The sequence below is a fragment of the Vulpes vulpes genome, chromosome 5, assembly GCF_048418805.1.
Source record: "Vulpes vulpes isolate BD-2025 chromosome 5, VulVul3, whole genome shotgun sequence".
Lineage (NCBI taxonomy): Eukaryota > Metazoa > Chordata > Mammalia > Carnivora > Canidae > Vulpes > Vulpes vulpes.
Genome location: NC_132784.1, coordinates 27,366,482 through 27,391,924, shown reverse-complemented (window position 1 = coordinate 27,391,924; position 25,443 = coordinate 27,366,482). Strand labels below are relative to the sequence as shown.

The 25,443-nt window shown below is 36.8% G+C and overlaps 1 long non-coding RNA gene across 1 annotated transcript; it reads left to right on the top strand.

Moving 5' to 3' along the window:
* Positions 1-10,625: 10,625 nt before the first annotated feature.
* LOC140598878 (uncharacterized) lies at positions 10,626-24,079 on the top strand. The gene is made up of 3 exons (XR_012001426.1): positions 10,626-10,686; positions 19,872-20,021; positions 21,200-24,079. It is a non-coding gene; the product is annotated as an uncharacterized lncRNA (long non-coding RNA).
* Positions 24,080-25,443: the final 1,364 nt, after the last annotated feature.

Here is a 25,443-nt window from a genome sequence, read left to right as displayed (position 1 = left end):
ATCTTTTAAATTTTTTTAAATTTTTAAATGATTTTTATGTGATTTTTTAAAATGATTTTTTTAATCTTTTTAACTTTTTAATTTTAAAAAAAATATATTTATTTATTTGAGAGAGAGAGAGAGAGAGAGAGCACAGCTGAGGGCAGAGGCAGAGGGAGAGGGAAAAGCAGGCTCCTGGTGATTGTGACCTGAGCCAAAGGCAAACACTTAACCCACTGAGCCACCCAGGTGCCCCAAGATAATGGATAGTTTTATCAACACAATTATTTCTTGTGTTGTCCTCTTATAATTGGACTTGCTTTTGTCTCCCTATCCTACTCTGCCCCTAATCCTTGGCATCCACTAACCTGTTCTTCATTCCTGTATTTTGTCATTTCAAAATTACTATCTAAATGGAATTATACAGTATCCAGCCTTTTGGGATTGACTTTTTTACCCATCACAATTATCTGGAGATTCATTGAAATTGTATACATCAATGGTTTGTTCCTGTTTATTGTTGACTTGTATTCAGTCAGAGGCATATGACACTGTGTCATCTTCCACCTTTGGAGGACATCTGCCTTGAAGCCAGTTTTTCACTATGACAATTAAAGTTTTTCTGCACATTAATGTACAGGTTTTTGTCTGATAAGAAGTTGTTAATATCTGGGATAAATGCCCAGTGGTGCAATTGCAGCTAATTGCATGTTTGGTCTTATAAGAAACATCCCAACATCTCTGCCATATTCTTTTTGTTAGAAGTGAGTCAGTAGGCTTACCCACACTCAGAGGGAATTCATTACAAAAGGGCACACACAGCAGGACACAAGGATCAGTGGGGGTCGTTTTGGAGGCTGGAGGCTGCCTAACCTCTCTCTCTCTCTATCTTTTAATTTTTGTTTTTGTTTTTGTTTTTTAACCTAACCCCTCTTGTTGCTGCATCTTAAAGGAGGTGTTTGGAATGGCATCTGTGTTTCTCTCAGATATAAAAACATATAAAATAATGTTTCAGTGAAACCAAGGAGGCCCAGATTGATCCACATTGTGGAAATGTTTTGATGAATTCTCTGCTATTCCTGAATTTGGTATTTGGGCTCGCTCATCAGCCTTTTGATTAGAAAAAGACTTAAGTTGAGTTTATTCAAATAAGGAACAGGTCTGTGCAGGCTCAAATGATCACACATATCAAATAAACATGAAGTCTTCAAGATGAGAACTTGGGCTTTGGGCAGAGAAAAACTTACTCTCCCTCCGTAATATGCCTCCTGTTCTAGTCTCCACCAACTCTTTCTGTCCGTGTTAATAATCTGAATCAGACTGCTGCCCCAGGAAGCATCCTCTGTGTCACCCCAGAAATCCTGGAGAAGACTTGAAAGAGCAGCTCCACACTTGCCTCCCACACCCAGCTCTCTGCGGGTTTGGAGAACCTAAGTGCATAAGCACAGACTGACGTGTGCACTTCTTTGTTCCTGCTTCTGACCAGGGGAAATTAGTGACACGGAGTCCCATTGCGCTCACCCATAAGGTGTACAACAGAAATATTCACCTAAATATCACAATCAAAACTGCCCAAACAACTTGATGTGATTGAGCTCAACGTTGTAATGACATTCTTTTTTTTTTTTTTTTAAGAAAAGTGAAAAAATATGTTAAGGATAAATTTAGAAACATGTATTAAACTTAAATGTGAACATTCTGTTCCAAACAAAGATATGACTAGAAACAGTTATTTTTGTCTATTCATTTCTCTGATCATTTCAGCTAGACAAGGTTTAACCTCACTAAGAAAACTGTGAGTTTTCTTAAAACCTCAGCATTGCCCACTCTATCCCTCACAGTGAGGGTCCCAGCTATTCTTTTTTATAGAACATACCCCACAGCAAACCTAATCCAGTGACATATTTCTAATTTTGAATATCTAATTTAGCTTCTCACCGCACTCTGCTTTTGACTCCTGTTTCTCTACTGATTACCCTCCAAGATACCTTATACTCATACCATGGCCTCAGATAACAATGGAATAAACATAAGTGGAAATAAAACAGGGCAGGTAATCATGGCAAGTTCCTGGGCAAAAAGAAAAAAACTCAAACAGGTACAGGCCCATTTACAGTCCAGCTGTCGGTGATTTTTATTTTCTCTTAATTCACCACATTTTTATGCTGCTTGACCTTTATATACATGTTTTCTTCTGCTTAAATGTTCTGCTGCACATTTCACTTAGCTAATTCCCATTTCTGGTCTCCACTTAGACACTGTTTCACCAGAAACCATTCCTGAATCTTCCAGATTAGCCTAGATATCTGGACATACACATCCATAGCCTTTTGTCATGGTCTTTTTGCAACATCCATCACTATTCTGATCGCATGTCTAATGCCAGCCTTGCCCACTAGTTTGTAAGCCCCAGGACAGTAGATAACACTTCTGTTTTATTCATTAATCTATCCCTACTTTTAACACCAATCCCGGAACCCACTGAGGATTCAAATAATAAATTTTAGGAGGTTAATCGTGTCTGAGTGATTCCATGATAAAAGTCAGTGAATTTCACATGAAACAGACAAGATTCCAAGCAGAGACCTTGTCAAGATCAGTAAATTCAAGAATGAGTAGTAGGAATCCAGCCACAAAGACTAAGGTTCAAAAACACATCTCTAAACACTAAGAGAATTGCACCAATAGGAGAAAGATTTCTGTCACAGAGGGAATGGCACTGGGTATTCTTATGCGACAATCTCCTAAAATGTGGAAGATAAGCCACAGACTTAATTTCAAGGATATCCTAAGCATGTTTGTGGGAGGTGTATATTCCAAGTAACAGTATTTGCTTGATGCTGAGACACCATATTTTTCCATGTAGGAGCCAGATTCATTTCAAAGACCAGTTATGTGACTGAAGTTGAGAGCTTAGTGAGCCAACATTGAGGACTGAAAGATTTGTCTGCAAAGACACCTAAACTCACCAGCATCTTTTCTATTAATCAGTCATTCTTCAAGTCCCTCAGGCACAAAGGGAACACTAAGGGTAACCTCTTAGGGAAATCTCCAAACTCACCTTTCCTTAGCATTCAACCTCTACAGTTCCTGTTCTGCTATGCTTTAAGTGATACACACATCATACATAACCTTTAATTGATGTTTTTTTTTTTTCATTTTACAGTATACATGTTCATCAAAGTTTCTTATTTTTAGCTGGTCAATTTCTCAAATAGGTGTATACAACTACTTTTGTATACTGTGCTGCCATATGAATCACGCTATTGTGTGCAGAAGGATAGCTTTCTGGAGATGTCAAAGATAATACAAAACAAATACCATTTCCCTATCTATGGGAGAAGAGTGCCCCGTTATAATTGGCATGAAGCATTTAAGCACTCCATGGAAGCCTCATTGACATTCTCCAACTAATCTACTTTAACTTCAAAGTTTTCTTGTTGTTTCAATCAACTACAACATTATTTTGATAACTTAAAGTTTAATTTCCTTTCCAAAACATCTTAAGTTAAAAGAACAAAAAGGGGAAGTAATTTTCCATCTACAAGACTAGACCAATAGAGACTAGATAGGAGTTCAATAAAACCATTATAGTTTTTGTAATAAGATTAAATCAGCTCTTGATTGAAGTACACAAGGCACTTTTTGCCAAATTATATTAGGCCCTTGGCAATTGCCACCATTTTAAGGGAAGGATTATTTTTGAAGGCTATTTTCCCATATTACAAATCCTACAATTTGATGAATCTTAAGTGCCTGCAAAGTACCTCAATCGACATCTTTAAGAAATGAATCACTTTTCTTGCAGTAGGATAGTTGGTCGTCAACTTTCCTATAAGTTTTATACTGAAACACTAATAAACTAACCCGGTGCTAGTTCCAATAACTTCCTAAATATTTGCAGTCCCTTCTCCCTCAGAGTCCTCCATTAGTCAGGCATTACTCTTTTTTTCCAAGCGCTATATCTATATTGCATGGAATCTAGATTTCCAAACCAAGAGAAATGTAATATGTCATTGATATTTATTAAATAATATAAATACATCTCCTTACATATGGAACATAAATTTTTTATCTATTAGTGTCTACTCTTATTTCTACAAACAGAATCAACATCTTTTATAATTGTTAACCCTTACATTCAGATCATCTATTATATGATAAATAAAAAATAAAATCCAGGTTTATTGAAAACTCTGTATGTGCCCATAGTATTATGATTTTAACAGGGCAGTTTTGTTTTTTTAAAAATCACTTTGATTTCTATAGAAAAAAATAATACTAATTGTTGAATTAGTATTACTTTATTGAGCAGTTCCTTTACAAAGAATACAATTTCATTGCCTGGTGATGGTAATATGCATAAGGACCCAGATTTGTCAATGACAAAAATGTGATCTAATTTTAAAAGAAATGATTTTGAAAAATTGGCTATCATATAAATTTTATTTTTGGTTAAATGTAAACTTTCTCTGTGTACCAAAAAAACTTAAGATAAAAGAATTGACCTGAAAACAAATGCTGCTATAAATGGCTTTTAAAATAATACCATTTTTTGGGGGGATCCCTGGGAGGCACAGCGGTTTAGCGTCTGCCTTTGGCCCAGGGCGCGATCCTGGAGACCCGGGATCGAATCCCAGTCGGGCTCCCGGTGCATGGAGCCTGCTTCTCCCTCTGCCTATGTCTCTGCCTCTCTCTCTCTCTCTCTCTCTCTCTCTCTGTGTGACTATCATAAATAAAAAAAAAAAGATTTAAAATAATACCATATTTTTAATGTTTCAATTATTTTAATTCTTTGTGAGAAATACAGAGCACCAATTTATGAAGATAATCTCTGTGAGAGAGAACTTGGAATACAGATAGCTGAGGGGCTGAGGGAGAGTTTTTTGTTGTTGTTGTTGTTTTTTAAAGATTTTATTTATTCATGAGAGACACAGAGAGAGAGGCAGAGACATAGGCAGAGGGAGGAACAGGCTCCCTGTGGGGAGCCCCCGATGGAGGACTCGATCCCAGGACCCTGGGATTACGCCCAGAGCCAACAATTCAGCCACCCAGGCAACCTGGGACAGTTTTAATTATTGGCATAAATTAAGAGTCCAGAGCTTTCTGATAGACTTTGCCCTTCTCTGTAACCTGGTATTTGTCTTTCTCTGTATGAAAGATCTCATCTTTTTGGTGGCCTAGTTTATGCACCTTCTTTTGAAAGAAGCATCAATGAGCTCTTTGGGGATTTGCACATCAATTTTGGTCAAGGTGGCAACAAGAAATTTCTTTTGGGTTCAACACAAAGAAATTAAACTGAGGACCAGACATTCACAAGTAGCAAGCTGCTTCAGCTGCTTCGGGAAAACCACTTTTTTGCCTCTGTGGTGACAAGTGGGGATGGAAAGAAGGGTCTTCAATGCAGCACAATCTTTTAGTTTTCTCACCTGCTGATGAAAGGTTTTTTTTTTTTTCTTTTGTGTGTTTATTTTGCAGTGTTTCAACAACTTTTGAGATACATCTTCAGTAGGATAACTGGGCATATTGCCAAGTTTAAACACTTTGGTGCCACCTCTTTCACTAACCAACTGGCTTCTGACCATCCTCTTTCTTATTTCAATCCTGGATTGAACTGCTGAACATTTCCTCATGTGTATGGCTTTCCTTAGATTGAGAATATCTGCCCTTTCCCCCTGAAAAAAACAGGGTTTAATCAATAGTGGGCCCTTTCTTGGGCATTTCGGTCCTGATTTATATTCTAACCTTGCCTCTTACCTCAGCTTTCCTTTGTTTCTGGTTTCCACTCTTTAATGTCTGGTTTTTAGGCTTTTTAACCACCATTGTTCAAGAAAGGAAAGCACAATATACTTTTTGACAATATTTCTCTTTAAAATGTTTAACAATTAGAAATTTAAATAGTATAATATTAGTAAGAGGTTTTTCATTTAGTTTTCTTTTTTCTGATGCCAAGCATATTTTATTTAGTTAAATCTTGACTCTTAGATCCATTCACTTTTTTAATATTGCTGCTACTCAATCAATCTCATTATTTCCCCATAAGACTATACTATCCATGTGATAAAATCCAATATAAAGACAGAATATAGTAAAAAAAATTAGAGAAAAGGAGCAGGTTGCAAATTAGAACCAGAGATTTTCACCATCTTTAGTTAATGCTGATGCATTTCTTACAATTCAAATCATTATAATTCATCACAATTGTTTTTTGGAATCAACAGGTGTAAGCATAGTGTCAAGATTGCAAGCAAATTTTCTATGTGAGTTTCTATTTTTACAAAAATCTTGATATACTCTTCATCATACACATGCTACATAAAATAAATGAATTCTGCTAGGGTTCTTTTTTTCTTTGTATTTATAAGGAGTTTATAAATTACCCATAAATGGTGGAGTTCAATAGAGTGCCCTTTATTCCATATGGGAGTTTTGCAGAAAACATAGGAAGAATATCAAATGTAACTAATGTCTATAGTCCTTGGGAAGTGTGTGATGAAATTATTGATTTTAAAATTAGTTAATTGACAAAATTGTTGAAACACTGAGTTTGTATTATATTTTTAAGTACACACACACAAAACAAACTCCATATATGAGGTAGTCATGAGATTGATATTTGTACCTGCTATTTAATATACCTGAATGTGAGACTTTTTTTCCACATGTGTTATTTTTAATGCTCTATACTACTATGTATCAAAAGATATAAAGATTGTATAATTAATAGTTTTGTTAAATGAGAAATATTACAGAGGTACTTTATTAATCTATATAAGCAAATTGAGGAGAGGACATTGTCATTCCACTGTTATACGTATACTATTCCTTCACACACATGTGTTGAATGGATAAATGGCTTTCAAATAATTAAACTTAATACTAAAAATACTCTTTATATCAAAAATATAAAAATAAAGTTTGGATTTTATCTTATGATTCAGAAAAGTCTACTAAATTTCAACTTTAGTCAATTGCATGCATTCTGAATAGATTCCTCGATACCATGGAAAAGGTACTTCAAAAAAATCTGTTATCAAACTTGTTTATATGGTATTTGCTTCTTTCCCAAGAACCTAGAATTCAAAATGATTCCAATTTTAATTTTGTTTTGGAGTCACAAGGGAAATAGCAACCATTTTTATTTTGAATTCCCAGGTCTATAAACTCTGCCTCCAACACAAGCTAAAAAATCCTTAAAGCTGTCATGTAGGTTGTTTATTAATAAGGCATGTAAAGCACAGAGGCCTATCACCCATGGAGCCTAGAGAAAGACAGCATGGCACAATAGAAAGTACTGGGATCTTTAAACATAAGCACATTTTTTTTAAGATTTTATTTATTTATTCATGAAAGACACAGAGAGAGAGGGAGAGACATAGACAGAGGGAGAAGCAGGCTCCCTGTGGGGACCCCAATGCGGACTCAATCCCAGGACCCCGGGATCACCACCTGAGCCAAAGGCAGACACTCAACCATTGAGCCACCCGAGTGTTCCATTCATGCAAATGTTGCCCTGACACTTATCAGCCATGTGAATGTGTGTATTAGTCAACCACAGGATTACAAAGTCAGCCTCATCCCTGACCCATTTTGTTCTGGATGGTTCTACATAGTGATAGAAGGTATGCAAGTCATGTTTCCATTTAGTGCTTATCCATTGTTGTCAAGTTCAAATCTTATTTATGTTTCCATAAATCATGTTTCTTCCTCAAGGGATGTGTGAATATTACCAAAAACAATACATGACATGGAATTCACCAGTTGCAAAAAGGAGATTAATGTAGAAAAATGACAATAAAGAAAGGAGTATAAATAATATCTAAACAACTTCACGAAGAACAAGCAATCCAGAAAATGGGCTAGTGCTGCTGGTGTTATAGTTCCCCCACAGCATGTGAATCACATCCTCATGAGATAGAATTCTCCCTAGGAAACATTTCCTGTGACACACTGTGCTCCTCCTTAAATGTATTCTGCTAAAAAATAATAATAATAAATTTTTTTAAAAAAAATCCCAGGTCTCATACAGCTTATCTACTTACCTAGTTTAACCCAGTTTAATGTTTGAACTCTGTGATGAGTATTTCAAACAGAAAAAGCCAAAGTCCTTACACAGTTTTCATTATTTAAGAAAACATCTCTGGAAAGTTATAATAATGGTAGCATTAGTCCCATCTGTTCTCTGCTGGGTGAACACCAATAATATTCTAAAAGCAGTGTCCTGAAGATAGTTCTAATCTGTGATGATTTACATGGCAAATATTTCTTTCTATATAAAACTATAGTTTTGAGTATAGGCAGAATTAAGAAACGAAAAAAGATGAACCACTATAATATGAAGTTGTATAGACCTGATATCTCAGAAAGAGTGGCTGATGGTGGCAGAATTTTGACTCAAGGGTATCGCTGTGTGCATTCTTTTTTTCCAAATGCTTCAAACAAGGTGAACAGTTTTTATCAGTAAAATACAGTACAAGCTAAAAGTTGATACAAAGTTTTTCATTTCATTAGTTGGGAAGGTGAAGGAATGAATAGTCAGATAGGATAATTCACAGAAAAAAACCTTCCAGGATTTTGTTCGTCTTATATGTGAGCTTAACCCAGAAGTTAGGTTGAAGCACAATTAAATTGGCATAGACTTTCCATCTTGAAAATAATCCAGCAAGTTGAAAAAAATAAAAATTTACATTGGGGTTTGTATTTGGCTTCCGCCCGTGATGAAGGTGTAAGAGTGATAGACTTCAGCCATTAATAACAGGGCTGTCAATAAAAAAACTACTATATTGAAAGCACTGTCATATTTGGCAAAAATGTTTTTTTTAAATCTTTAATGCATTATTTTTCAAGTCATTTGGTCCCTTTTTTTGGGAATCTACAATTTATTGCCAGCATGTTTAACAATCAAGTGAATTGTCACATTTCTAAATAATGTACACATTTGGGGCATACTTGGAAAGTCATTTCACTTGGGACAAGACTTACTATTTTTCATTCATCACAGTTTGCTTCTGAGGGTCATTTCAATTTCTTTTAATTGTACTTAAGTGTTTCTACCCCCCCCCCCTTGGTGTTTGTTACTTGCTTTTAATGTGATTTCAGAATTATAAATGGCTCAGCAGATTGGTAAGTGAATTTTTGAGGTTTTTCCATATAGATAAGTGAAGTAAACAGGGTGAAATGGAGGGTGGCATTTCTTCCTAACAGGTTTTCATTAAAGGGGGTACTGAGTTAATGCAAATTTTTCCAGAGAGCATAGTTTCCAGAATATGCATTTCATCAATACTATTAACTTACTTGTGCTTTAACTAATATTTTCTTAAGATCCATGAAGCTTTATCAGCATGATGCTTTTACTACTATTATTTGCACTGCTATTAGGAGCAGGGAATGCTGGAGAAAGATTTTCATAACCATTTTATGGGAGGCAAACTCAAATGTTAACAGGGGCGAGGCAGATAATGTAAGGGGCGAAATGGCTCATTGTAAAAGAATAAGAAATAATGGGGACTGAGAGGGGAATTCTCTTCCAAGGAGATCAGCTGTCACTCAGTCTTGACCCATAATAGTCACCCATCAGGTTGAACAAAATATGTCTCTGGGACGACTTCAGCCTGCAGGCTATCAGCCTGCAATCTTTGTTTTAGAGATCAATTTGTCGGGGGTTGATTAAGTAACATAAACCAAACTAGACTAGTGTTTGTGGTGAGGTTGAAGTGTAGGAAGATAAACTATCCCATCAAGGGCCAGCTTCGTGGATGTACAAGCTGAGTAGCTGCAAGAGTCCCCACACTTAGAAGGGCCCCATCCTTGGTTTAATGGTCTGCTCTTGTCATCTTGAAATTCTTAATTATTTTTGAACAAGGGGCACCATAGATTCCTTTAACACAGTGTGCAGTAAATTACATAGCTGGTCCTGATTCCATTCAAAGTAACATTTGAAGTATTTTTCTCCTGAGTGAGTTAACATACTTCTCTGCAAACTTAATTAATTACCGGGAAGCGTTAAACATGGGGGGATTCCTATGTTGTCAATTCACTCAACTTGTTTCCTTTGCAGATTTGAATATATACCCCTTCCCTCTCCTTTCTTCTCCTTGTATTAACTTTCTGAATTACCTGCCCACAAAAGAGAAAGGGAATGGCCTGATGAAGGTAAGTGAGGCAAAAAAGTCAATAGTTCGGGCTTCGAAATTACCTGCTCGATTTACTAAAATATTTACAGGTTTCCCAAAGATAGACCAGAAACTTCCATTCTTTCTTTGAATTAAATATAAAAATAAAAACGAATTAAAAAAATAATTCAATGATCAATGATATTGACAAACACGGTTGTTTCCCCTCTTGGTTGTTACTTACTTGTATGAGACATAAATTATCGTTTAAATTTGTCATTAGGATTGGCCGTAACATGTGATTTACACTCAATAATCTGGTTTCAGAGTCATCTTTTTGCAATGTTGGAATAAAGTACCGCACCGACTTGTTTGGTGTTCACTAAAAAGCCATCTAACCTTTTTGTAGATCCCTAGACACCTGTAATCCACCAATTTCCAGCTCATAGAAAAAAGTATGAGCATTTAACTTTGAATCTTGGGAGCAGAACTCTTAGCTGGATTAATTTATTTTTCTTTCCTATCGGTGTTGTAGATTTATATCCACTTTCTTGTTCCAGTTGATGCCAGCCTGCATTCCTTTGCTGTTGTGCAGGTATGACTAAGTACTGTCTCATTCCATTGAATAGAGCATCATTTGTCTTGGGTTCTACAGGCTGGCTGCATACATGACAGCACACAGTGACAGTAATTTGCACTGATCTGCCCCCACTGCTAGTCCTGCTGCTACAAATAGCAATTGATTATTATGCTGTAGTGTTATTGACTGTCACTATGAACACAAGCTTTATTTCATTTTTAAAGTAACATGCTGCAGATTTGTTTAGTATAAGAGCAAAACAGGGAAATATTCATTTCTAAGAATTATTTGTAGTCACAAACGTAACTTTAAATCCTGGTCATAAAACATTTACTTTACTTTAAATCATAGTAAACAAAAACTTTATTGTGGTATTTATTTTAGTGTAATATAAATAAATAATTTCCAAAAGCCATAAGAAAATCAGTATAAAACTGAAATATTTTTCCTACTCCCAATTTCAGGAGAGATATGCACAGAAAATGACTAGATACCTTTTCATCTTTGTTTCTCCCGTTTGTAAATGCTCTCTCTGTTCAAAAAAATGTTGGGATTCTATTTCATACATGTGTGTTTATTGGCTTGTCTGGTATTCTAAAAGTCTCAGTTCTTCTGAGATCCTGTAGTATCTCATACTTTATACTTATTTACCTCTACAAACTGACCAGAAAGGTTCTTGTGTTTAAAACTACAGTTATGCAGACTTGTATTAATATTTATTAAAATTATATCAGTGGCAGATATATCTTAATTTATAAATCTGTGCTTTCCTAACTGCAAATTTAACTTTCTAAATCCTTTAAAGCATAACATTACTAGGGAGCAAAACTGATTTATTTTTATTATGGTATGTCATCGTGAGTTTTAACATGCTTGACTACTCCAGTGAGTATGCTATTTCTGACTCAAACTAAAAAAATTAAGCTATATATAAGACAGAGTTTAGAAAACAAAAATAGAAACAAAGCTACATAGAACCCCAAAGGCTTTTTCTACTTGGTACCTTTGAACAACTCTCTGCCTTATGAAGGCTATGCTGGGGCTCCAGAATCCATGAGGAATGGTGGAATGGGCCACTGGACTCATCAGCATCATTCTTGAACGGTCCAGCCAATGGGTGGGTTCTTGTAGTTTGGGAAAATAGAAAAGTCTTAGGGATCCCACCTTACCATTTATTTTGTATTTCTTTGGTATTTTTTGAGCATTTTATTTTCTTAAAGAATAAATAGAAATCTTTTAAGTAATAAGAAACTAAAAAATAATCAATTTAATATATTTTTGAAAGTATATCTATTCCCTGGTCTGAAGTATACTGTCAAAAGGATGGCTCAGCTATCTATGGTTAGAAACCGAATTTCATCTTCTTTCCTTTCTATTTTGAGACCGACCAACCAACATTTAAATATTTGCCAAATGCAAATTTTAAAGCATAGTTGTATTAAAATTACTATTATCTATAGAAAATTTAATTTTTCTCACTACTAATGGAGGAAAAGGACATAGAAGATTTACAGAACAGAAGCAAAAATAGTCAGTCTTAGGATCTATTTTAGATTTTAGCATTTGTCCTTGTTAGACAATACGCAAAACCTGTTAAGAAATAGGCAGCCATAAACTATAACTGAGTAATAAAAAAAGTCATATATTCTAGATAAACTGAGGTTGTCAGATATTAGTAAAAGAAATTTCCACCAATATCTTAATTGGAAATATCAGCGGTTTAAAGAAAGTGGGTAGCATTTGCAAGACAGTCACCAAAACAATACAAAGTACAACATCCAGAAAGTTATCTTTCAAAAGGGGTGTATACTTTACAACCTATATCTACATATAGAATATATATTAATAAATATATATATTCCCATGTGAAAAGAAAATAACAGGTATTAATCATGTTACAGTCATGACATAATTCACATTAATGCTAAATAGCTATGTATTTATCAATTAGCATTACTTTTCCATCTCTCTCTGACTCCCTGTATTGTTGTAATTCCATCAAATAGTCATTTGCTTTTTTTATGCTAATAATCCCTTCACATTCCTTCCTTTCATCTGTATCCTTGTGTGCTATTTGTTGTTCTGCTAAATCCCTATTATAGAGACCCATGAGTTCCAAGAGCTTGATGAATAATTGGAAATGTTTTATCCCTGAGCTTCAAAAAAGTGCTAGAAATAATTATAAGCAAACATCTTCTGTAGTGTCCCATATCAATCCAATCCCTGCTTTATGCTGTTTGTACTTTAGATAGAGAAGGAGACAGTGAGATCTTGGCGACCAGCTCTTGCAGCATAAAGGGGACAGATGTTTCGGTTTCTATCGCTTTTTCTTCTGTCTTCTCTGTTCTTTCTGGCAGCTCGGGCTGTTCACTACAATACGTTCCACAGTTAGTCAAGCCTGTAATTTCACAAGGTACAGTTAATTATTGATCAATCAAAATGAACTTCATAATCCTTTTGGCAACTTGTGCTGTACTTGAACTTCTCTCTTGCCCATAAAATAGCTTAATGGTCTACAGGATAATGAACATGAAGGATATGAACTTACGTTCAAAGAGGCAGGCAAATCCTACCTTTCTTGCTCATGCCGATTCAGGATTATTCTTCACATCACACTCCATGCTCCTTAGTTCAGCAAATCAGCTAAAGATTGAAGCCTCCCTCCTAACCCATCCTGACCCCAGATACAGAGCTTTCATATCTTCTCCAAAAATTCAATTCAATTTAAGATAGTTATTTAATATTTGACTATATACATTTTTTATTCTTTTGTTTCTTTTCCATAAATCCATTTAGTCAAATCATAAAGTAGCTTTCATGAGCCACAGAGGTATGTTTTCAATACAGCTATGTACTCTTTTTCTTTTTGGGGGGAACAGGCAATTTACCTAAATAAAAAAAAGAAGAACCGTCATGCATCAAAGAAATCTGACCCCCCCCTTTCTCTTAGTGAAAAACAATCTAAAGGGGAAATAAATCCCCAGACCCTGATAGCTTACACCCAATGTGTGTTCTGAAGGGAATTACAGCTAGTTTCTAGCCACCTATTAATTCAACACTTATTGAGAGCCTACTGTGCGCTGAGACTCTTGCTCTGAGGGAAACACAGAGACTGAGATGAAGATTAGAATATGAAAGTCTGGAAGCTAAGCCTGGTAGTGATACACAATGACAAAGTTTTCAGTGGAAAGATTGCAGTTCTGGAGAGTAGCTGAACCGAGGGAGGAAGTGTAATTATAATATGTGGATAACCAAGTTCATTCACTCTGCTATCAGAATGCTATCTTTCTCTAAGAGACACATTAGCTCTAGGGCCCTGGAGACCTTCAGTCTACCTTTGCACCATGTGGTTAATGCTCCCTGCCCACTGTGTTTGCAGTTCTAGCTTGCGACTCTATAATGATGAATGAGTGGTGGTTCCTTTCTGCAGGGTTTGTATGATATGAGGCTCACCCAGTTCATGAAGACGACTGCCATACCCACAGCTGTACAGGTTCCTAGAGCTTCCCAACTTTGTTTCCACCTGGAACTCTTGGTTCTAGGGCCACCCTGTCCCCCCAGGGCGGAGATTTCAGTGTGCCCTTTTGCCTTTTACAAATACGAATAAGCAACTAGAAACCCACAAGATTTGGGATAACGTGAGCGACTTCCTAATCCTTGCAGTCAAAAGAAGCTAAGATAGATGTGCACAAAGCAAACACACTGCTAAGTCACAGCAGAGAGCCATCGAAAGAGGAAAGACAAAACGCTCCAGAAAAGAAAGATCCTTTGTGACTGGGGGAATCAGTGAAGGTTTTCAGACTTTATGGCCAGTTGAGCTGGATCTCTAGAACAGGTCAATATCATCAAATGCAGATAGATTATGGAGAGCAGATGGTGAGCGAAAAGAAAGGAACTCAGGAGCAAAGGCTCAGGGACTGAAAGCATAGTGATGTATGTTTAGTGTTTATTTGCTTTGACTGTATGTACACCAGCTATCAACAGCCCGTTCCTAAAAATTTTGAGGCATCTGGTAGGTACACGAATTTGAGTGAGTGTAAGACCCAACAAAGACTCAGTTCCCCCTCAAATGCTCCACAGTTATTTTCTGCAAGATGCCATCTCCTCTCCACTCAAGATTAGGTTCCTCTTGTGCTTTAACTCTGGCCAAAGTGTCTTATTCTTGCCCCTGCTGCTCACGGGCCTCTGAGGGTGCTGCTGCTCCAAAGGCCGCCACTCCGCAATGCCTTGCTTTTCCACACATCCAAAGCACAAAGCATGCTCTCCCCTGGATTCTTCACGGAAGAACAGAAGTTAACCTGCCACTCACCTCGACATTCCTCAAGTTGGACGATAATGACAGAGAAGATCAGTATGGAGTCACCATCGTTTCCTTGGCAGCAGCTCTCAGAGCTGCAGGCTTAGATTCGGCCTCTGGGTCTGTATGTGGCACTGGCCTGCTTAGACCCCAGTCTTTGTCCAGGTGACGAAACTCAGCCCAGTTCCATGGCCAGTTCTAGTGTGTCTGAGGCTTGGCATCTGGACCAGCCTCCAGAGATCTGAGAAAAAAGGCAGATTTCATCTCTCACACAGTCGAGGATACAACTTCCTCTTTCCAGGATGTCTGACAGGCTCATTTACCCACCAGGGCATTTGGTCTCAACTGGAAAATTAGGTTATAACATTAGGCCAGAAGCAGATCTACTATGAAATTGAGGAAACATAAGATTCAAGGCCTCTTCCAAGACTCTGGATGTAATTTTTCATTGTTAGTTTTGTGTCTTTTATTCTTAGGGCCACCCCCCCCAAAGTATGTGAGTTTCAGGTACCTCTGAACCTGGATCTGACTCTCCTTCCAATACCAGGGCATTGTAGAGTTTTTCATCTGAAATCAGACTGTCCCAGTCCTAAGCTAGAGCAAGCTCGCAACTCTAGCCAGCCCCCTTTCTATGTCCCACCTCCACCCTACAGTGAGGATCTTTTTCCATAATCTTTCTGCGGTACTCTGTCCTCAGGTTCTCATCACCTGCTGGGTCTGATCAACAAGAGCTTAGGGGATCCCTGAGTGGCGCAGCGGTTTGGCGCCTGCCTTTGGCCCAGGGCACGATCCTGGAGACCCGGGATCGAATCCCACGTCAGGCTCCTGGTGCATGGAGCCTGCTTCTCTCTCGGCCTATGTCTCTGTCTCTCTCTCTCTCTCTCTCTGTATGACTATCATAAATAAATAATAAAAAAATTTTTTTTTAAATTAAAAAAAAAAAAACAAGAGCTTAGATGCAGACATAAACACACACAGATACACACATAGCATGTATGCATGAACTCTCTGATACATGGCAAAGACTGTTTACATGCACAGAGACAATAATCTCCAGAGAAAGACATAACCTGCAGAGAACTAATCCTGCCTATCCACCTTTATCATTTATCATGCAGATATTTGGGAAAAGTGAGATTATTTTGGGAAAAGTATATTATTTTGATAGAGCTTGAAGAAATGGCCCTTTCAGAAAAATTTAAAACCTAACCAACAAACAAAAAACAAAGACCACGATCCACCACCACTGGTAGTGTTTAGGTGACAACTTCTGCTGTCAAACTTCAAAACTCTTGATTTTCAGAAATGTCTCTCATTTCAGGAAATGTCCCTCTTCCCTTTTAGAAGGAAGACAAGTTGTGAAAGACATAGCCAAGGTGATGTTTACCTGGGAGCACTAGGCATTTTAACTTTATTCCTTGTTTTTGGAAAGTTGATAATGAAGGAAGGAAGTGACCTGGTCAGAATAAAGTTTTAGCAGATGGCAGATCAAGAATGGATGCCCATTTTTTTTCTGGCCCAGATCCCTCTGGGCCCCATGAGAACAAGCTTCCATGACTTGGAGTCACTGACACTCTCTACTTTATATCAGTAGCATCTTCACTGATGACTTTGGCCCTGGGCCATGGAAGGGTGAGCACTCTGAACCTGTGCTCAGGTTCTGGAAAATGAAAACTTCACTTGGGGGTCCTTCTTGTTTCTCTTAAATTGCATAGGATACTTATACCCCAAGGTTCCAAACCCCAACGACCCACAGCAAAGCAAAGTGATTTGTTCCCAATTTGAACTAATTAGATTTTCAATGGAATAATTAAGCTGCTAAGAGAACATTGGTCTCTGTCCTTGAATCCCTAGACTTAGTGAAATTGGTCTCCAGGAGGCATTTAAAATCTGCATGCCACAGAGATCTGCCCTCAGTTGAAGCATCTGTTGCGTGGAAGGACCTTGAGCTACAGAGTCAACAGACCTGTCCATGAATCTCTAGTAACTTAAATTCTGAGACTTTGCCTCCTCATATCCAACCCTCCTCACAGAATTGACATGGAGAATAACTGAAATGTTGTACCTTAACCCTTGATACTTAATAAGTACTCAGTAAATAGTGGTTACTTCCATTAAATTCTAAAACAGTTTGGGAAAGGTCATGCCTAAAGAATCATTGCTTTAGTTAAACTAAGTTATAATTTTCTTGCCTGTTGTTCATTGATTCTAAATGTGGAAGAGTTTAAATATATATATTTATGTAAAAATTACTATGTTACAAACTGACTTTTATATATTATCCTATTTTGCTAAATGTAGAAAAGTCTATACTTGGTAAAAAATGTATTGACTAGGATCTGGAATAAACTCTTTGGGGAAGATTAATTTTAAAATGTGAATGTGTATTAAGCAAATACATTTGTTCACATGATTATAAAAAGCAAAATTCAAAACATTAAAAATATGGATATATAAAAATATATGCCTTCTCTCTTCAGAGGCAACCTCATACTTTAATATTCTATGGGGGTGGGGAGTCAGGAGGAAATATATATATATATATTTTTTTTTTGGAAATATATTAAGGATGAATTTATGATGTCATCAGAGAACACACAATAGCAAAATGTACAAATGTACATTTTCAGCAACTCAGTTTTTCCTGACACTGAGAACATTATAGAGAATATAAGCAGAAATGACAATCCGGTACTTAGAACTTTAGAAATGGGGTAAAGAAAATACAATTATTACCAGAGAACAGGATGGTATTTTCCCTTCAAATTGTCCTATATAAAATTGTTCTTTCACTCTGGAAACATATTGATCTAACACAGGAGTTTAGAAACATTATCTGCAAGGATCTAGAAAGAAAATGTCTTAGGCTTTGCTGTCCAGATAGTCTCTGTGCAACTACTCTTCTCTGCCATTACAAAGGGGAGGAAGTCATAGGCAGGATTTAAACAAATGGGTGTGGCTGTGCCTCAATAAAACTTTATTTACACAATAAGCAGCCAGATTTAGCTCATGGCCTTAGTTTGCCAGGCACTGTTCTAAAGTAACAGAAAACAAAAGGAGGAACAGGGACACCTGGGTAGCTCGGTTGTTAAGTGTCTGGCTCTTGATTTCGGTTCAGGTCGTAATCTCAGGGTCATGAGATAGAACTCCAGGTTGGACTCCTTGCTGAATATGAAGTCTTCTTAAGATTCTCTGTCTCTCTCTCTCTCTCTCTTCCGCTCTATGCCTCCCCACCCTCGCTCACATACTCTCTCTTTCTATAAATAAATAAGTAAATAAATAAATAAATAAATAATAAGACAAAGGGAAAAAAAACATAAGGATCAAAGAATATATAGGAGGAGATGATAAAGTAATAGAAATGAGAGGAACCACACACAAAAAAGGGAGTGGTAATAAAAAATGACATTCATATTCTGTAACCACTTATGCCTATCACTCTACGGCCAAAAAATTCCATCTCGGGATGTAACACTGGGTGTGCTGATCCAGATAACTTGTATTATTGGGAATTTACATTTTATGTGACAGAGTATATCATTTCCAATCCCTGGGGTTTGGATACTTAAAATAGTCTGAAATCATTGAAGTTGCCCCATCTCCTTCCAGGAGTTTCTGTTCAGCCCTGACCACCACAATCCTGGCAGCTGACCTCTGAGAAAATTCCATGTTTCAAAGGAGAGATAAATAAGCATTTTGTCCCAGTCCTTTCCACAGTCAGCATGAAGGCACCACCACAAACTCCATGAACCTAGCATAAAGAGACACATGTGCTGCTTAATGCTACTTCATTTGTGTTCTTTCAGTCTAGAGCCTGAGCTCTGTGACTTCGTGGTGGAGCAACTTCGGCAAATAGAAAAATAAACTTTGCCTCAGTGGAAGATTAGTCAGGGAGGCCCAGTGGACATTTCACAGCAGTAAAATCCATGCAAAATGAATTTGGACAAGAATGGTCTGTCTAAGATATCAATTTGCCCAAATAATATATTTATAGACTATTATTACATCTAGGGAAAAAAAGCACTAGATTGAAACTGTAAAATTTCACTGATAAAAATGATCCATTCTCAAATGTCAACCAACATTAAAAGGGAGAATTTGACACTTTTAAATAAAAAATGATGCACAGATTACACGAGAAACCTACGGAGACTCCTTTAGTCCTTTCTTCTCTTCTATCTTGCTCTAAAACATGCAATAAACCTTTTTCAATTGGAGAGGTTTAATCTATGTGTATAAGGAGACTTAAAGGCAGTGCCTTCTCTTCCTGGAGGCCTGCGTGCAGGGCTTTTTTCAGATATTGATTATGAAAGTGATATCACACCAGAAGGTACATTGATATGGTGTCGGCTAAAAGAAAACGGCAAAGAATCCTTACAGTCTAATCAAAGCTCTGTCCAAGCCCCACACTCTGATGAAATCCAATCAATAGAGACGATTAAATGACACATACAGAGTCATCAATATTAAATACACTCCATTTCCTGTACAAGAGCTGGATAACACAAAGTGGACAAGATAAAACTTGACTCTGCAGGTTTATTTACAGGATCTGTGCTATATTTAGAGATCACTATGAAAGTTTGACTCAGTTGCCATTTGGCCAACAAATTATGGTGCTGTGTGTGCATTCGCGAACTACGCCTTATGATGAACAGACTACGAAGGTGAGCATTTTGCATTGAGTTTGACTTGACAATGATGAATTGGAGAAGACCAGTATTTACTTTAGCATTTGGTATTTGGTCTCTTATGATGGAAGTCACACAAAAGACAAGGAAATAATACAAATAACAATAAAAATAGGTGCAATTTATTGAGAGTTTGTTACGAGCCAGCCAAAGTGCTAATTGCTTTACAATTATTATCTCCTCTACAAATGTTATCTCATTATCTTTTTCAGGGTTGAGGAAACTAAGATTAAAATGTCTTCAGTGGTGTGGAAACGAAATAGTTGGAAACTGAACTCAGCACTGCCTGACTCCAGAAGTCACACTCTCCACAGCGACCACCCAAATCCATCGCTAATTGACTATAATCTTGGAAAGACTGTGTATGTCTGTTTCATTGAAGTCTCTTTCTTCTTCTGTAAAGTGAGAGGCTTGAACTAAATAACCTAAGGTGCCTCTCTTGATCTAAATCTCTAAGTATTGGTGGTAGCACCATGCCTGGCTGCTAGGTATTTATAAAGTGTGAATAATATCACTTCATCAAAATTGCTCATTTATTGCTAAGAAAGGTTATGCTTTCAAAGGTTGGGATTTTATTATTTTTTATTTTTTTATTTTTTTTCTCCTTATTTTAAGAGGGATGACAAACTAAGAAAATAAGCAAAGATATTTGGAGGCAAGGCTTAGTTCGCTAAGTTCAGTAAGGATCTCTGGACTTGAGCTAGGACTTTTAGCTGTTTTAGTGATTTACTGTAGTGCAGATTACAAAAGAAGCTGGCTGGCTTCAGCTGCCAACTGATTCTCCTCAGATTCAGGAAGTAGGGTTGAGAATTTATCTTCATCAATCACATATTCTCACTTTTTAAAACAAAATCATTATGTTATGAATTTAATCAAATTCTAAAAAGTAAATTAAATACATACATCTCATCTTTTAAAAATATTTCACAAAACACATAATGTTTACCATGTGCCAGGTACTATTTGAAATACTAGATTATTTTATTTTATTTTATATTTTATTTTATTTTATTTTATTTCACTTTTTTATTTTATTTTATTTTATTTTTTGAGATTTTATTTTTTCATGAGAGACAGAGAGAGAGAAGTGGAGACAAGGCAGAGGGAGAAGCAGGCTCCCTGCAGGGACCCCAATCCCAAAACCCCAGGATCATGACCTGAGCAGAAGGCAGCTGCTCCACCACTGAGCCACCGAGGTGTCCCGAAATACTTGATTTTTAAAAAGATTTTATTTATCTATTTGAGAGAGACAGAGAGAGAGGGAAAGTACAAGTGGAGAGTGGCAGAGGGAGAGGAGAAAAGAATTTGAAGCAGACTCCACACTGAGCGCAGAGCCTGACTCAGGGCTCAATCCTACCCTTGCGAGATCATGACCTGGGTTGAAACCAAGAGTCAGAGGAGCACTCAACAGACTGAGTCACCCAGGTGCCCCTGAAATACCTTATAAATATTAATATATTTAATACAGCAACCCACTGAATTTAATACAGCAACCCACCGACATAGATATAATTATATTATCTCCATTTCATGGATGCAGAAATCAAGACAGAGAGAAATAAGTAACCTGCTCAAAGTCATCAGCTGAAGACACAGAAAAAGGCAGGATTTGAACGGAAGCATCTGGCTCTAGAGAAGTTGCCTATAACCACTAGACTCTGCTGCCCTTCTCTGTATTCGGCTTCAGAAGAAGTTTTATAAAGAAGATTGACATTTTTTAAGAGGTTTACAAAAAGTAAAATAGAAAGCCTTTTATCCTATTTAAAAGTGTGTCTGGAAGGCAATAAACATCTAGAAAATACTTCCCTTGAAGGAAGTCAGGCTAAAGTCACTCCTGAAGGAAGGGCAGGAACAGGTATGGCCACAAATTCAATTCACACGAGTCCCCAAGCTGCTGGCAGGCAAGTGTGCATTTTGACAACTGTTCACCGCTACTGACATTTCAGACACACCAGCAAGCTTTTGGGGATTCTCTGGCGCAATGCGAAGTACCAGGCAGTCCTGGACAGGGACTTCCTTTGAGAAAAATCCTACTTTCTGATCATCATCAGAATAATCCATTTGTATGCTTATTAGAGCAATGGTAAGAATGAAAAATATCTGTTTAAGTTAGTATTCTAATTCTCTCAACAGTAACTTGAAGCCTTTTCCTGTCCCCTCCGCTAAGGGAGCATCACAGCCCCAGCTTCTCATCTATGTTGTGGCTACTTTTTTTTTCCCCCTGTTATTTATTTCTTTATTTCTTTATTTATTTCTTTATTTATTTATTTGGTGGTGGGGTGTGGGATGTGTCTTCTTCTTCTTTTTCTTTTCTTTTTTTTCTTTTTTTGGCCTTTTTTGCTTTCCTCCTGGTAGGTAATCTCACTGATTTCCTTTGTCTAGTTATGCAAAATAACAAATGTCAAAGCTTGGAAACTGGTAATTTGGCAATTTTAGACAATCGCCTCATAACCACATTTCAGTACACCTTTGAAGCAGCAGAAGTTCAAAGGCTTTGCAAAGACGACTATTGCCTCGCCTGTTACTATGAGTCATTTGAAGTAATTGGTCTTGTCTGATGTATGTTTTGAACTGAGGAAGTAGAGCTTTATTACCACAATCAGATACAGGTTTGGAGCCGAGGAAGTGGGGTTTTCCTCACAGATGTAGATGCATGCTCCATAAGGCAGAAAACAGACAGATGTGCCTCTGTGCACCAGGGAGGAGGTGTGGAGAAAGAACAAATAAAACAGTTGAGAAAATTCCATGAAGCTACAGTGAAGTGAGTTTGGAAGCAGTCCCAGTTAGGGAATTTCTCACAAGCAAGCAACTCATCATTTAAATGCAGACTTTAGACTTTAATTTTGATACCAACCAAAACCTCCCTCTTGTCCTCATCGTGTTCACAGTGGGCCAGTGATTCACTCACAAGTGAACGGGGGTGAAGGAAAATCATCTTCCCAAACGAATATTAACTGGTCTCTCTACTTTGACCAGTAGGGTTCCTGGGATAAAGCCAGTTTTGACTTCATTAGTTACTTACAATGAGGATGGTTGTTTCGCCATCTCTCTCATGGAAAATAAAAAGCAAGAATGTTCAACTCCAGAGAAACACCCATACGTTTTACTTCTCTTGGCACCTTCCCTCAATAACATTTGTTAATGGTTTCCCATGTGTGTAGATGTTTGTAAATAAAGGAATAAGACCAAAAATAAAACAAAATGAAGCAAACACACACATGCACACATGCCACATTTCAAGATTTCAAGCAAGGTTTGGTTACTTTGTAAGTATTTCTCATGAAACGTTCGGTCAACAAATATTTACTGTTTGTTTGCAACAGGTCAGGCCCTGGATTAGCAATTAGAATCCAGAGATTGTTATAATCCCTTTCTAAAGGAGTTTACAATCCAGCAGGTAAAAAGACAAAATGACACTTGTGACAATAAGCATAACTCACTGCAAGGAGGCATACCCAGAACAGGGTAAACTAAGGCTTCCCAAAACAAGTTAGTTAACTTACTTGGATTTTGATGAAGTCAGTGTCGATTAGAGGGCTTTCCAGAGAAGTCTATGCTAAGGTACACAAACATAAAAGGATATAATCCATTTCCAAATCACCCACATTTAATATAGCTAGAGCTTGGGAGAAAACCAGTGAAAGGTTAATTTAATTCCACATGTTTTGTAGTTATTAATATAAATTATGTTTTACTTTCCAAACACTTATGACAATTTTTCAATTATGTTTATTGTGAAAATACAACTGTTTTATTTCAGTGACCTTGTATTCTTGGCTTTGCTAAAATCACTTATTATTTTCAGTAGTATTCTATATACTATCTGGGATTTTCGACAACATGATCATATCATCTGAAAAGAAAGAATTTTACTCTTTCCTTACAATCATCAAACTTTTTATTATTTTCTTACCTTACTACAATTGTTAGAATCTCTAATAAAACAGTAGTAGAGGGGCACCTGGGTGGCTCAGTGGTTGAGCATCTGCCTTCATCTCGGGTTGTGATCCTGGGGTCCTGGGATGGAGTCCCTCATCAGGCCTCCATAGAGACCCTGCTCTGCCTATATCTCTGCCTCTTTCTATGTCTCCTGAATAAATAAAATCTTAAAAAAAAAACACTAGTAGAAATAAATTTTTACCTTGTCTCTAATCTTAGCAGAAAACCATCCAATATTTTACAAATAAAAAAAGATGTTGACTTTTATATAGATGATTTTTATCAGATTACAGCGTTTTTTTATTGTTACTAGTTTCCTGTCCTCTTTTTCCCCCTTCATGAATGAATATCAAATTTAGTAAAATGTTTCTTCTGCATCTACTAAGAGGGTCATGGATTTTTATTTTTTAGTTTTTTGCTTTCTGCTAATATGGTGAAATGATTCTGTTGATTCTTAGCTATTAAACCAACCTTGCATTTCTAAGATGAAGTCCACTTGGTCTTGGTGGATAGATATACATATATAAGCACTGCTGAAGAGAATAAAAAAATGGAACAAACCCTGTGGAAAACATTATAGCAGATCCTCAAAAAATTAAACATAGAACTACCATATGGTCCAGCAATTCCATTTCTGGGTATAAATCCAAGATAATTGAAAGCAAGAACTAGAACATATATCTGTATACTAATATTCATAGCAGCATTATATACAATACCTAAAAGTTAGGAATAATCTATATGTCCAGGAATAGATGTGATATATAAATAGCATGTGAGACATATGCTATGACAATGGAAAATTATTTGGCCTCAAAAAAATAATGAAATTCTAGTACATGGCACAACATGGATGAACCTTGAAAACATTATGCTAAGTTAAATAACCCAGACTAAAAAGAAAAAAAAAAAAAAGTATGGCTCTACTTATATGAGGTACTAGAAGAGTCAAATTCATAAAGACAAGAGAGTAGAATAGTGTTTACCAGGGCCTAGGAGCAGGAGATAATGGAGAGTGAATGGTACATAGTTTCTGTGTGGATGATGAAAAAGTTCTGCAGATAGATTCTGGTAGTTTTTGTAAAACAATGTGCACTTAGCGTCACTAAGTTGTACACTTGGAAATGGTTGAATTTGATACTGTGTATATTTTCCACAAAAAAAAAAAAAAGGAATAACAAAATAGTAGAATATTTTAAAATAATACAATAATAAAAAAATTAGAAGATGATAGCCTGCCTGATAGAATGATTATGGGACCAGATCTCTCACCCCATTTCTATCTCTCTTTCTGACCTGCATAGTCCTCATAAAATGGTGACTATAGCATCCATCAGCCGCTAAATCTATTTGAGAAAATCTCACAAGCTGAACCTTGATTCCTTGAAAAGTGCTTTCATATTACTGTCAGCCAGACTCTCAGTAACCCCCCCCTTTTTTTTAAAGATTTATTTATGTATTTGAGGGAGGGAGGGGCAAAGAGAGAATCTTCAAGCAGACTCCCCATTGAGCATGGAGCCCAACGCTGGGCTTGATCTCATGACCCCTGAGATCATGACCTGAGTCAAAACCAAGAGTCCGTGCTTAATCACCTGAGCCACCTAGGCACCCCTTCAGTCTTCCTTAATCATCTTTTTGTTTCCTTTTTTTCATTTTCCAAAACTAATGTTCAATTTCACCACTTTCTCCAAATGTTGCCATACCTGCCCTCCTAATTGTTAGAACTTTTCTCTGATTTCTCCAGTAAGTGTATTTCTGTAAAGAATTTTCTCAAATTCCTTCCCCTATCTTTCACAATTGCATTATTCCTTTGTCTGACTTCCCTTAATCTCAAAGAAAATGGTA